We start from the raw sequence: 13,667 nt of genomic DNA, 5'->3' as shown, positions 1-13,667 counted from the left end.
CTATAATGGATATGTTTATTGTTTTTTTACAACAACAAAAAAAGTATAGAAATACAAGAAATAAAAGGAGATGATGAATACCTGGTGGTCAACAGCCAGTCCACTAATAATAACAACCTTCAGGATGTTTAAGCTTTGAACCCAATGAAATCCTACTTTATGCCAGGCAGACAGAAGGCTCCATATATCATTGTGTTTTAACACTGGTTCACACCAACACGATGGGAGCGGTGCTTATGGTATGATATGACACTAAAGCTATGAAACTGGTTCAAACACTATACACATTCTTTCCCCATGTCCATCCAAGTTGCTTTATTGAGAAGTGTCTAAGGCACTTTCAAACGAAACATTAGAGAAACCTTTTTCCCCCAATTTGTTATTGCTTAAAATGAATAATAAAGGCCTCAAATATGTAATTAGTAATTTACAAAATGGTAATTTATGTTTATATTTAACAACCAAGGCATCAACAAAAGTGTGCACATTCAAATTGATCTATTGCTCAACCCTGAACCACTGAATTAAAACCAATGCTCTCTAACACTCAATAAACCTCAATAAAACATTAATTACCCTTCTGTAAATCATGCTCTTATTATTTAGCCATTTGTAATGCATTGATATTAAGGTGACAAAGAAACCTTATGAATTTTAAGTTAAGCATTTTGTACATGGTACAGAAAACATACCTGAATAGGCAAAATTATACAGAGCAATATTGTAGTATGTCAAGCACACATTTGGGATGTCTTCCTAAAAAAAGGGCCATTGCTTCAAGTCTGACAAACCTAATTCCACACACTATCGTACACCACTTGATTGATATGTCAAATATAAAATGGTGGGTTATTGGACAATGTTATAATGGTAAAGCTAACAGGGTCTTTTGCTGGTCATATATATAGGGGAAGTGCTGAGGCAACATGGCATGGTACAATCTCATTCACTACAAACCTGCTACCAAATAATCAAAGAATGGCTGCCTGAAAAAACCCTTATTCACATACAGTTATTTTTATACTAAACTAGGTAGATTGCAGTATCTCTATGACAATGGTGATTTTGATGAAAAAATTAAGTGGGATCGTCATTTAGGCTACCATTTAAAAATCATTCCCTCGCTTATGCTGTGCTTTGTTTTACATATCCTGGTCTAATCCTGTACAAACATCAAAGACACGTTTATACCGACTTGTGTGCAGTCGTCCACGTGTGTGCCAGTAAGCCAACTGAAATGACAATGGTTAAATTCTAGCTAGAGGGCTGTTTGATTCTAATGGGTGTTCCAGGGAACTAGCTTAACATAATGATGGTAAAGTCCTGTTATTTGTTTTTCGAGTGCCTATGCACACTCAGACTCCTATGCAATTTAAATGCACTTTTATCTGCAATTGGTCTTAAAAACAAATCCAAGGCTTGATGTGCAGTATATTCATATGGAGGAGATTATGGATTTGCTTGGCCCTGCAGCTTGCCATAGAGGGGTAAGGCAGAGTAGTGGGGTCCACTGCTGGTGTCTGGGGTTAGGAGGACAGGGGTAAGGGTTGTGGGGGCGGAGGCCATGCTGCATGCGGGCTGGAGGGAGAGCTTCTACTCTGGTTGGGGAGCTGCTGGCGTCTCGTTGGCATTGGCGTCGGTGGGCTTGTTTTCCACCTCATCGTCGGATAGGAGGTCAAGCGATGCTCCCTCCACCTGCAGCTGACGCCTGCCCGAGCGGCTGGAGGAGAAACTGATGGGGCCTCCACGCCTGCAGGGGACAGGGGAGGCCAGGAGAGGTGGAGAGGTATTAGTAACAAGGGCCATCAATGTGGCCAATATACACAAATATCATCTTAGAGTTGACCTCCATACTAACTAGGACCCACTGTGGGCAGTTTGTGTGTATGTGTGTGTGTACTGTGTCAGTATGTGTGTGGGGCTCTAAATACCTGAGGCGGCTCTTGAGTGTGTTGACCTCGCGGCTGAGGCCCTCGCTGGCCTCGGTGGCATCGTCCACCTCCCTCTGCAGCTTCCTGCGGTAGGCGTTGGCCCGTGTGGCCTCCTCCTCAGCCTCCTCAAGCTGCCTCTTCAGCTGCTTCATCCGAGAGTTGGCCTTCTCCATCTGACTCAGCCAGGAGTTACATCAGACATCAACAGTGATGAACAGTCAATACTAATACTTACAATACTCAGCAGTGCTGTGGTCCAATGGTTACTGGAAAGAACCTACTGTAGGAAAGACTCCAATCCTGAATCTTTACACCTATCCAATCCTGTTCCACCTTTGTAAGTTGTACTGAATTGGATATAATTCCTTCTTTAGCTATGTAAATAAAATAAAAATGCACTATGCAGAATTTGCCTAATTTCTGTTTATGTGTCAAAACAAGCAGTCATTGTGTAGAGAATCCATAACCCAAAATATATGTATTTTCAGTTGATGTACAAAACCGAAAGTAAAAGACACAAAAACTAAACTTAAGAAAGGGAAGCATAGAAATAGTGCACATAGAACATATCTATCGCTTCTTAGACTTGTTTTCAATGAGAATTAAAGATCTATAACTCACTGAATTTGGTCAGGTTTCCCAAAAAGTTACATATTGTAGCTATAAGATCTGGGACGTCCAAACATCCGTGACAAGCTCCTCACCTGTTCCTTGTACTGGTCGGCATGGCGACGCTCGTCCTCCACCTGCATGCACACCTCCTTCAGCTTCTTCTCTGTCCGTCTCACAAGCTTATTGGCCGCTGCTCGCTCCCTGAGAGGAGGACAGAGGAATGAGGTCATATGACAATTAGAGCACCACAGGAACCTCACTGTAACAAAGGCTGTCAGTCATAGATCTTCAAGTACATCTCTTAAGATTGCAAAGAGCTCCAAATTGCTTTTGACTCATTACATTGATCACATTAACATTTTGATTACATTCAAGAACCTCTCTTCCAACGGGATGAGCTTTTTCTAAACCCCTCATTAACTCCTCCTGAGTCTTGGTCTCCTATTTCACCCTGTCTAATAAGGTTTGGAGTTGTATAAGATAGTTGCTGTGTTTCTCACTTGGCCTCCTGCTCCAGCTGCTCCTCCAGCTGCAGTATATTGGCCTCCAGGGCGGTAATGGAGGCCTTGAACCGGCTCTTCACGGAGCCCTCCAGCTCGCCCAGCTTGGCCCGCAGTTCCTTGTTCTGCCTCTCCAGCTGCTGCCGCGCATTCTCACTCTTCTGGGCCACGCTGCGCTCCGACACAAGCTCCAGGGTCAGGGTGTCCACCTGGGGGAGGGGAGGGGGAAGAGAGAGGTGGAGAGAGGAAAACAGGGGTGAATGAAGAAGAGAAGGGGAAAGTGAGAGAGATAAGAGTGCTTTTTCTGGTAGGTGCTGAATAATGGATTGTTCCCTAAAAGTCAGAAGAACAAGGGTAATATGATTACAATGATCAAGTTTGCAACCTGAAAAGGTTTCCTCCTGGCTCATACCTGCATGGTGGTCTTGCGGAAGCGGTCATTGAGCAGCTCCATGTTGCCCTGTTCCTCCTCTAGTTCCTCCTCCAGCTGAGCAATACGAGCCTCCAGCCTCCTTTTCTCATCCATCAAGGCAGACTTGCCCGAGGTGCTGTTGGAGATCTCGTCCGCTAGCTCATCCCGTTCCTGCTCTGCGTGGCGCCGCGCCCTCTCTGACGCCGCCAGGTCCTACAGGCCAGAGGTCACAGAGGTCAAACACATGTCACCATTTCTCACAGTAAAACGAGCCAGTCTAGAATACAGGAAACAGCAGACCAAGACACATAGTTATGACAGGAGCAATACTACAGGCCACTGTACCTCATGCAGCTGGAGAACCTCGGCCTCCAGGCTCTTCAGCTTCTTCTCGTTCTCCTTGGATTGGGAGAATATCTCGTCCCGAGAGGCCCGGGCGTCCTCCAACTCCCTCTGGTAGTCTTTCATCTGGGCCTGAGGGAGAAAGTGGAGATAGATCGAATCCCATTATTGACCAAAATAAATATATTTTTTTATTTAAATAATTTATTTTATTTTTTTGTCTTGTCTTGTCTGTTCCACAGACAGTGTGAGTTTCTCACCTGCAGTTTGCGTAGCTGCTTGATGGCCTCGTCACGGGCCCTGTTGGCGCCCTCTATTTGTCCCACCATGTCCTTCAGGTCCATCTCCAGCTTCTTCTTAGCAGCCACGGCCAGGGCTCTCTGCTTCCTCTCATCCTCCAGCTCTGCCTCCATCTCACGCACCTGAGGAGACCAGGACAGACCCGGTCAGAGGAGGGGAAGGGGGTGGTGGACATTCTCTGAGGGTATGACAATATATTCTTCCTGGCACTTTTTTTGGGGGGGGCACAACACAATTCTTGTTTGTATGGAAGTGATGCGTCCTCTATGCACCTGTTTGACAAGCGCCCTCTTCTTCTCATCGTTCTGGTCGTCTCGCCCCTGCAGGTCTCTCTCATACTGGGCCTTCATGGCCTGCATGTTGACCTCCAGACGCAGCTTGGCGTCCTCCGTGGCCTGCAGCTCGTCCTCCAGCTCCTCCAGCTGAGTCCTCATCTCTTCCAGCTGCTGCTCCAGAGTCCTCTTGGACTTCTCCAACTCATGGACCTGGACAGGGGTAGAGAAGATACTTTGAGGTGATGCTATTTGGAATGAACTGGCCTTTTAAAGTTTAGGTTTAACCAAGTTTATTTCTGTAGGATGCAGAGCAGTCCATTTTAAAACAACAGATGCAAACCTTTCTGCCCTCAGCTGAACAAAACACAGGTATTCAGTGCAACACTCACGTTCTTGCCCACGTCGTCCTTGGAGCTCATCAGGTCCTCCATCTCACTCCTCAGCTGCTTGTTGAGTCTCTCAAACTCCTCCTTGGCCTCCAGAGCCTCATCCAGAGCCCGGGCCAGAGACAGGGACTTGGTCTCCTTCTCCCTGGCCTCCGCCTCAGCCTTGTCCCTCTCCTCAGCGTAGCGTGCAGATATGTTCTTCTCCTCAGCCAGCAGCTACAACACAGGACAAACACTGACTTACAGAAGGAACAGCTCCACCATCTATCTACACAATGCCATTCCATACTGTGCTCTAAGACCAAGCCAACTTAGCTACCATTATGGATGTCTTAAAGTGGTCAGTCAAACCTGGTCAAACTTCTTCTGTTTCTTCTCCAGGTTGGAGACGATGGTTCTCTGGTGGTCCAGATCCACCATGAGGTCGTCCAGCTCCTGCTGCAGGCGGGTTTTGGTCTTCTCCATCTTCTCAAAGGCGATGCCCTTCTCCTCCAGCCTCAGGGTGGCCAGCTCCATGTCCTTCTGCAGCTTCCTCTTCACCTCCTCCAGACCCTCCACCATCCCCACGTCATCCTCCAGCTTCTTCTTGGTCTCAACCAGCTACACATACATCATGTTTATAATGATATGATGCTCACTGAAGGATGGCTACAGTAAGTGGTAGCTTGTTATGGTGATATCCTCTGTGTTGCAGTTAATGTGTAATATTATTTGAATAGGTACAGTTAAGCTGTAAGGTGCTGACCTGGGCCTGCAGTGTGCACAGCTGTTTCTCCAGGTTCCTGCGCGCCTCCTCATCCTCCTCCTGCTGCTCCTGCAGGGTGCTCTTCTCCTCCTCCAGCTGGCGGATACGACTGCTCATGTTCAGCTTCTGACGCGTCTCTTCCTGGAGAAGCTCCTACACACACACACACACACACACACACACACACACACACACACACACACACACACACACAATATCACAAAGGTGAGACATGGACATGGAAACAGAATGCCACCTCCTCTTAACTTAAAGGCCTAATGCAGCCATTTTTATATCAACATCAAATAATTTCTTGGTAACAATTAAATACTTTATTGTAATAGATTTCCATTAAAATGGGCAAAAATTGCTTTTTAGCAAAGATCTTTTTCTCAAGCAACAATTTTGCTAGGACTGTCTGGGAGTGGTCTGAGGGGAGGGGAAAACTTAAAAACTAGCTGTTATTGGCAGAGAGGTTTGTAACTTTGTTATTGGTCTATTAACCAGTTTACCGCATGGCGATGTCACCATGGAAAGCCGAAACTCCCACCCATGCAAACCTGCTGATTAGAAGGTCTTGCCTAGATTGTATTTTCAACCAGCATCTAGGAAATAACACTGATCAAATTTGTTCAGTGTTAGTTTCATCAGCTGTTGTACAACATGATATAAAACACAGGAAAAACTGAATTTTGACTGCCATGGGCCTTTAAGATCCACATGATGTGTTCCTCTCCGATGAGAGGTTGTCCAGTCTAGCTCACCTGTGTGTCCTGCAAAGCGCTCTCCAGGACAGTGGTGTCTTTAACCAGCTTGATTCCCTTCCTCTCTGCATCCTCCAGCAGAGCAGACACACTATCCAGCTCTGTCTGCACACACAGCAAACAGCACAGTTGAGAGACCATCACCAGCAGAGGTTAAAGTGTGTGTGTGTGTGTATATTTGTGTGTGTGCTGCAAATGTCTCCCTGTCACCTGTAGTTTGTGGGAGCGGTCGGCCAGCTCTCCCTTGCTCTTCTCTCCCTCTGTGACCCGGGCCATGAACTCCTGGAGCTGGGCCTCCAGCTTCTTCCTCTTGTGTTCTGACTCCGTCTTGGCCTGCTGCAGCCCCTTTACCTCACTGACCAGCTCCTTGTTGGCACTCTCTGTGCTCTGCTTGTTCTTCTCCAGGTTGACCTTGAACTGGACACAGACCAAGAGATATTACAATAGGAATCATGCTCAGACGACTCAAAACAGGAGAAAAACATTTAAAACAGAGGAAGTACTACCTCAACTACCTCATCCACGTGAAACATTTTCTCGTGTTTGTCGACTAAACATGACCATGCTGTTGTTGTGAAGCCACCCACCCTCTTGGCCTGCTCCAGCTGCTCAGATAGCTCCTCCAGGGCCGTGGAGTGTCTCTGTCTCATCTCCTGGATCTGGGCCTCGTGATTCTTGGTCTCCTCGTCGATGGCCTTCTTCAGCTCCGTCACCTCCTGCTCACGCTTGGTCCGGAGCTCCTGCTGGGCTGCGGTGGTGTCCAGGGTGTCCTCCAGCTCCGTCTTTAAGGCCTCCAGCTCCTCACTCAGGTCTCTCTTGAGTTTCTCAGCCTTGTTCCTGGAGACCTTTTCTGATTCCAGGTCCTCCTGCAGCTCTGCCAGCTGGGCCTGTAGTTCCCGTACCTGCTTCAGGGCATTGTTCTTCTGGGTCCCCTCATCGTCTCCCCTGACACACACACACACACACATTTAAATTATTTATTAGGATGCAAAATAAAACATTGTTGTACCTGTACAAAGGACCCCAATTAGTCATAGACCTATCCATGGACAGTTGAACCAAGTTGCTATGCATGTCTTTTCCACTGGGTGGCAGTATAAGAGCATATATCCTGATATAAACACAGATACCTGGTTTCTGTCACTACCATTGAGTATGTGAGTTGGGCGTGATAGAGCTGTGTGTTTTTAATGGCCAGTGATCAACGCAGTCTAGATGTGGGGCCACCATTTACACATTCCATCCCAGTGAGATCTCCTGAATAAATAGCTGCTGGGTGGTCTGGTCAGCACCATATCATGACGAGAGGCCATAAAAATGGTAAATGCTCATAGGGTTTTAATAGCCAGATTACAAGATTACCGGTGCAAATCTGGCCAACTGTAGACCTACCATTGTTAAATATGGTATATAAAAGACAGGTGTTGAGACAATTAAAATAGGAGTGAATTTGATGACGACGCTACACAGCTATGTGATAATTACCTCAGTCTAGTCAGTCAGAGAATCAGACTTCCTCTCAGTCAAACACCTTCCAATGGCAAAAGACAGCTGAACTACATCTCCAGGTGGCTTCCATCCAGCTTTGGGCCCTGTATGTCTGTCTGTCTCTCACCTGGCCTGTATAGCCTGCAGCTCCTCCTCCTTCTTGGCCAGCTGCACCTTGAGCTCCTCTATCTGGGCCTGCAGCTCAGCTATCTGGTCCTGCAGGTCTGTGGTCTCTCCATCCAGCTTCCTCTTGGCCTTCTCCAGCTCCTGGCGAGTCTTCTCCTCCTTCTTTAAACGCCCTGAAGGGAGAAGGGAAGGAGACGGATGGAGTTAAAGTGTCTGAACTCACTACCTTTAACTAGTGAGACCTTGTAGGTAAGAGGACACCTACCTTCCAGGTCCACCATCATCACCTCCTGCTTGTTCTTTGTCTTGCCCAGGTTCTTGGCCTTCTCCTCCTCCTCAGTCAGCTGGGACATCATCTCATTCACACGGTCATCCAGGAGCTTCTTCTCCTGAAGGGGGAAAGAGGAGTCAGGTTGTTTATAATAATAGTGAAGTCCAGCAACATAACGTTAGTAAGGTCCAATATTGCTCAACCCTGGACTGCCTTTCATCTCCACCCACCTTTAGGAACTTGGAGTTCTGGTCTTCCAGGAGCAAGATGTCCTCCTCAAACTTCTTCATCTTGGCCTCGGCTGTCACCTTCTCCAGCTGAAGCTTCTGCCTGGCAGCCTCCTCCTCATCCAACTGCTCCTCCAGGTCCTGGAAGACAAAATCACAGCATTTATCAAGAAGGTAACTGGTAGAAATGTTTTGGGTCCACTGAAAATCTATTTTCTGTCAAACACGTGCAACCACTTCCATGTTCAAGCTTCTCAAGCTTCCACTCTGCAGTCTCCGTGTCTCATCAGTACCTGGATATGAGACTGCATCTTTTTCTTTTCGCTTTGCAGTCCCTGGTTCCTCTCCTCCTCCTCCTCCACTCTGGCCTCCAGGTCATGAAGGATCTCCTCCAGCTCCTGCTTCTTAGCGGCCAGACGGGCTCTCATCTCCTCAGCCTCTGCAAACAGCTCTGTCTCAGCCTGCAGCTGCTCCGCTAGGATGTTCTTCTCCTCAGTCAGCTACACAATGCAAACATGGGCATAATGGAATGAATGGTACAGTGCAGAATTGAAGTTCATAAAGGGATGATCCTTAGGGTCTACTCTCTTACAAAAACATGTTCCAAATGGGCTCTTTGGCTGTCCTCATAGGATAACCATTTTTAGTTTCAGGTAGAACCCTTTTTGGTTCCAGGTAGAACTCTTTTGGGTTCCAGGTAGAACCCAAAAGGGTTCTTCAAAGGGTTATCCTATGTGAACAGATTAATAGTCCTTTTAGGTTCTAGATAGTTGGTGTGGACTAGACACTGACCTGTGAGTGCTTTCTCTCCATCTCCACCAGTTCTCCCTCCACCTTGGTCTGCTTCTCCTTCACCTTGACCAGCTCATCGTCCTTGGCCTGCATCTCCTCCTCCTGCCTGGTCACCTGCAGCAGGGGCTTCACCTGGGTGACAGGACAGAACACAGACCTGGGGTCAGCCACTGCAGACTCACAAAGGTGGTTATGTTCAAAAGCAGATGATCAGGAGCCTTATCAATGCAATGCTGGTGTTACAAAGACAGATTAGCCATATACAGTAGATATAGTGTACTGTAATGGAGACATGCCTACCTTGGTAAAGAGTCTCCACCACTGCCAATGCTTCAGCTTCAGGTAGGCAGAACAGTTCCTCTGAAGCACCTTCAGACAATTCAGTTGCTGCTGCTTCTTAGCAAATGCCCTGTCAGGAGAGAGAGGGGAGACACATGGTCAGACATACTGACCAAGATGGTCAAAGACAACATATATCTGTGGCATCTTTCTGTCCTAAGAAGTGTTGTAGTGGTCATGAAAGAAAGGAAATGGGGAAAGGTAAAGCCATTGCATCTAGAGAACTCACTTGCGGGCCAGGTATCCCCGGCAGACAGACTGGAAGTAGATGATGATGTCAGTGATCTTCAGGTCTCTCTCCTCCTCCAGGTGGGCCAAGACTCCAGCCCTGAAGAAGATCTTACTCTGACCAATCCTGAACAGGTTAGGATCCAACTCCAAGGCTCGGATCTGGAGTGAAAATGGGTCATACATTTGAATTCAGGGAAGGGAGGCCAAATCATAATAAACAGTGTAATTTAAGTGATGCTGTATAAATACTAAGGAAGAATCATGTCATGGGTGTTTATGAAGTAGAAATAAAATGTAACATTCTTACTGTACTGTAGCTTGTAAAAGGACTAAGAGCCTCTCCCGAGTATTCAATGTGCTAAACACAGTAAAATAGTAACACACAAATCCTCACCATTCTCTCACAGGCCTGCTTGCCATCCATGAAGCCCTTGGGGATGGCGTTGGGGGTGAGGATCTCATACCTGGCAATAGAGTGGACAGGAGTGTGTAAAGGCACTGGGTCATTACACCACACCTCCATGTTGACTAGCACCAGGGTGTGAGGAGAGTGGAGACGTGAGAGGCCTCAGATCTTACAGAAGCCTCACTCTTCAGAAATAGAAGAGCTCCATGAGATAGTCAAAACACAACACCCAGGGCAATGGGAAACCAATGACACTTTGCCCTCTGTAATCTATCTCTCAAAAGTAAATATAGGAACTTAACAATTGGGTTGAAATACATAAATAGTCTGTATGAGGTGCGTGTACAGTGAGTACGGTACCTCTGTCTGAACTCCTGGAAGACGATACGGTTGGGGAAGCCCTGTCTGCAGATACGGATCCCCTCCAGAACACCATTACACCTCAGCTGGTCCAGAACCAGGTGGGGGTCTAGCTTACCAGCCTGTAGGGAGGGAGGGAGGGGCATTGAAGTGAGAGGTTAGGGAGAGGTACAGTACAGTACCAATCTTCATGCAAAGAAGATTATTCTGAACTAATAGCAACTAAATGCTGTTACTGTTCATTCAGCTTTGAGAATTTCATCCAGAAAATGTTTTTATAGGGAAACAATGTTACTTCAAATCTATTTATGTAATATTATGCAAAATGCCATTCTACAATTGGGATTGCATAGGGACTAGACTAACTACTAGAATACATTCACGGCAAAACAACCAGTGTCTATATCCTCTTCTCCATCCCTTTATGACAGTCATTTGTGGTTGTGCTGCAGAAACAAGCCTGTCTAGTCTAAATCCCCTGGAATACATTAGCCATCACTAACAGGCCCACATAGCCCATAACTCTACACTATGCTATTGTTTGATTTCCAGCCTTCCATCTGAGCTGTTGTTTATGGAGGCAGATGGCCCACTGAGGCCTGGTAGGAGTGTGTGTCTACAGGGGTTCTGGTGGGTGGTGTGGGGGCTGTAGTCTGGGCTACAGTGGTTCTGGTGGGTGGTGTGGGGGCTGTAGTCTGGGCTATAGTGGTTCTGGTGGGTGGTGTGGGGGCTGTAGTCTGGGCTACAGTGGTTCTGGTGGGTGGTGTGGGGGCTGTAGTCTGGGCTACAGTGGTTCTGGTGGGTGGTGTGGGGGCTGTAGTCTGGGCTATAGTGGTTCTGGTGGGTGGTGTGGGGGCTGTAGTCTGGGCTACAGTGGTTCTGGTGGGTGGTGTGGGGGCTGTAGTCTGGGCTACAGTGGTTCTGGTGGGTGGTGTGGGGGCTGTAGTCTGGGCTACAGTGGTTCTGGTGGGTGGTGTGGGGGCTGTAGTCTGGGCTATAGTGGTTCTGGTGGGTGGTGTGGGGGCTGTAGTCTGGGCTATAGTGGTTCTGGTGGGTGGTGTGGGGGCTGTAGTCTGGGCTATAGTGGTTCTGGTGGGTGGTGTGGGGGCTGTAGTCTGGGCTATAGTGGTTCTGGTGGGTGGTGTGGGGCCTGTAGTCTGGGCTATAGTGGTTCTGGTGGGTGGTGTGGGGGCTGTAGTCTGGGCTATAGTGGTTCTGGTGGGTGGTGTGGGGGCTGTAATCTGGGCTACAGTGGTTCTGGTGGGTGGTGTGGGGGCTGTAGTCTGGGCTATAGTGGTTCTGGTGGGTGGTGTGGGGGCTGTAGTCTGGGCTATAGTGGTTCTGGTGTGTGGTGTGGGGGCTGTAATCTGGGCTACAGTGGTTCTGGTGGGTGGTGTGGGGGCTGTAGTCTGGGCTATAGTGGTTCTGGTAGGTGGTGTGGGGGCTGTAGTCTGGGCTACAGTGGTTCTGGTGGGTGGTGTGGGGGCTGTAGTCTGGGCTATAGTGGTTCTGGTGGGTGGTGTGGGGGCTGTAGTCTGGGCTATAGTGGTTCTGGTGGGTGGTGTGGGGGCTGTAATCTGGGCTACAGTGGTTCTGGTGGGTGGTGTGGGGGCTGTAGTCTGGGCTATAGTGGTTCTGGTGGGTGGTGTGGGGGCTGTAATCTGGGCTACAGTGGTTCTGGTGGGTGGTGTGGGGGCTGTTGTCTGGGCTGCAGTGGTTCTGGTGGGTGGTGTGGGGGCTGTAGTCTGGGCTGCAGTGGGCAGAGGGGGGAGGGACTGGTGGTCAGTGAAAGGGGGAAGATAGTGTGCTGCTCAGTGCTCACCCTCTTCTCATGGTTGGGGATGATGCAGCGGACAAAGTTGGGGTTGGTGTTCCTCAGCGTGGCCATGAGCTTGGTGAGAGACTCCTTGTAGAGCTGGCCCACCGTACGGAACATGCCCTTCTTGGTCTTATAGGCTGCGCCGAAGGCCGTCTCGTTCATCCCTGCTACCTGGTCCAGACCCACGATACGGTCCACTGACAGAAGAAAGAGGGAGAGGAGAGAAGGGCAGAGTTAGATGGGTAGATGCTGGTAGAGGAGTGACTGGTGCGTGAACTAAACATATATACTGTATAATCAAGCAGCAAAGGACTAGAGGCATGGCCAGGACAGATGAGGGCTTCTAAGCGTAACAACATGTAAACAACATGACTGACAGCCAGAGTGGGTGGGATGGGCGGTTGGCCCTAGCATCACTACATGTTCATTAAAAGCAGAGAAAGGAAACCAGACTGAACCAGGCTATTGCAAAACCTAATCCAACTTAACTCGAAACATGTTCATCATTCTGCTGTTTTTCCAAGAACAGCACAGCCATTTTATTTGACCTTTCCACCACCACCGTTACATAAACTGCAGTCAATTGGTTTTAATTTAACGCAATTAGACTAGCTAGAACTTTCTCCATTCAGTGGTTGTTCTTGCCAAGGAATAAAGAGAAAAAAGATCAACAACACCATCATCTTTGCATATTCAGATAGCATCAATATCCGAGTCAATTTTCTTTGCAGAGATCAAGGGGAACTGAAGGGAAGAGACGTTACTATTCAATGTGGTGTGTGGCAACTCACCTTCCTTTAGAAACCAGTTGGCTGTCTCCATTTAGGACAGACAAAACAACCTCCAGGCTAAAAATGCATTACTCAGAGTGTTCCTAATATAGTTAAGAAGCGATATAATTTTCAAAACAAGAACTAGATGGAAATGGAACACCAACTGGGTGTCTCAATATTCTTAAATGACACAATCTAATACATTTGATTTAACAAGAACATAAAAGGAGAAATACTGCTACCAAAGGATCAGGGTGAATTATCATACTCTAGAGCAAACACATTGGGGGATAAATGACTTTCCATATTCAGAGAGAAGGATATGTCACAAAGAGCACAACAAAACCCAAAAGTGATCTCTTTCATAAACCAATTCCAATTATTCAAATTATGAACACATGTAATTGCCATCTCTCCTTCCATGAGGTGCACAGCTGAGCTGAAATTGACCTGTTTGGTGAACGAGGGTGAACACATACAGACAGTGCTTCATTGGACTATAAATCAGAGCTATAGTACTGCATCTATCTACTGTACTGAAATATCTTTCAGAAATCCTCTGTTGGGG

At 47.5% G+C, this 13,667-nt stretch overlaps 1 pseudogene across 1 annotated transcript in view; it reads right to left on the bottom strand.

Annotated features, from left to right (window-relative positions):
* Positions 1-13,667, bottom strand: part of LOC311104311 (myosin-10-like) — a 64,742-nt pseudogene continuing 51,075 nt past the window's right edge. Inside the window, exons 16-39 of the transcript XR_014615801.1 lie at positions 12,330-12,523; positions 10,508-10,629; positions 10,136-10,205; positions 9,740-9,900; positions 9,472-9,580; positions 9,172-9,303; positions 8,673-8,879; positions 8,383-8,520; positions 8,147-8,270; positions 7,883-8,054; positions 6,855-7,212; positions 6,478-6,684; positions 6,268-6,372; positions 5,504-5,656; positions 5,110-5,358; positions 4,762-4,974; positions 4,370-4,582; positions 4,058-4,219; positions 3,801-3,929; positions 3,456-3,668; positions 3,044-3,252; positions 2,636-2,744; positions 1,932-2,104; positions 1-1,750 (exon numbers count right to left, since the gene is read on the bottom strand). The product of XR_014615801.1 is annotated as a myosin-10-like (transcript). The remainder of the gene's footprint in view (positions 1,751-1,931; positions 2,105-2,635; positions 2,745-3,043; positions 3,253-3,455; positions 3,669-3,800; positions 3,930-4,057; positions 4,220-4,369; positions 4,583-4,761; positions 4,975-5,109; positions 5,359-5,503; positions 5,657-6,267; positions 6,373-6,477; positions 6,685-6,854; positions 7,213-7,882; positions 8,055-8,146; positions 8,271-8,382; positions 8,521-8,672; positions 8,880-9,171; positions 9,304-9,471; positions 9,581-9,739; positions 9,901-10,135; positions 10,206-10,507; positions 10,630-12,329; positions 12,524-13,667) is intronic.

The sequence above is a fragment of the Coregonus lavaretus genome (genome assembly GCF_964263955.1).
Source record: "Coregonus lavaretus genome assembly, chromosome: 28".
In the NCBI taxonomy this organism is placed as follows: Eukaryota; Metazoa; Chordata; class Actinopteri; order Salmoniformes; family Salmonidae; genus Coregonus; species Coregonus lavaretus.
Note: the sequence above shows the minus strand (reverse complement) of the source record. Positions and strands in the feature narration are given on the sequence as shown.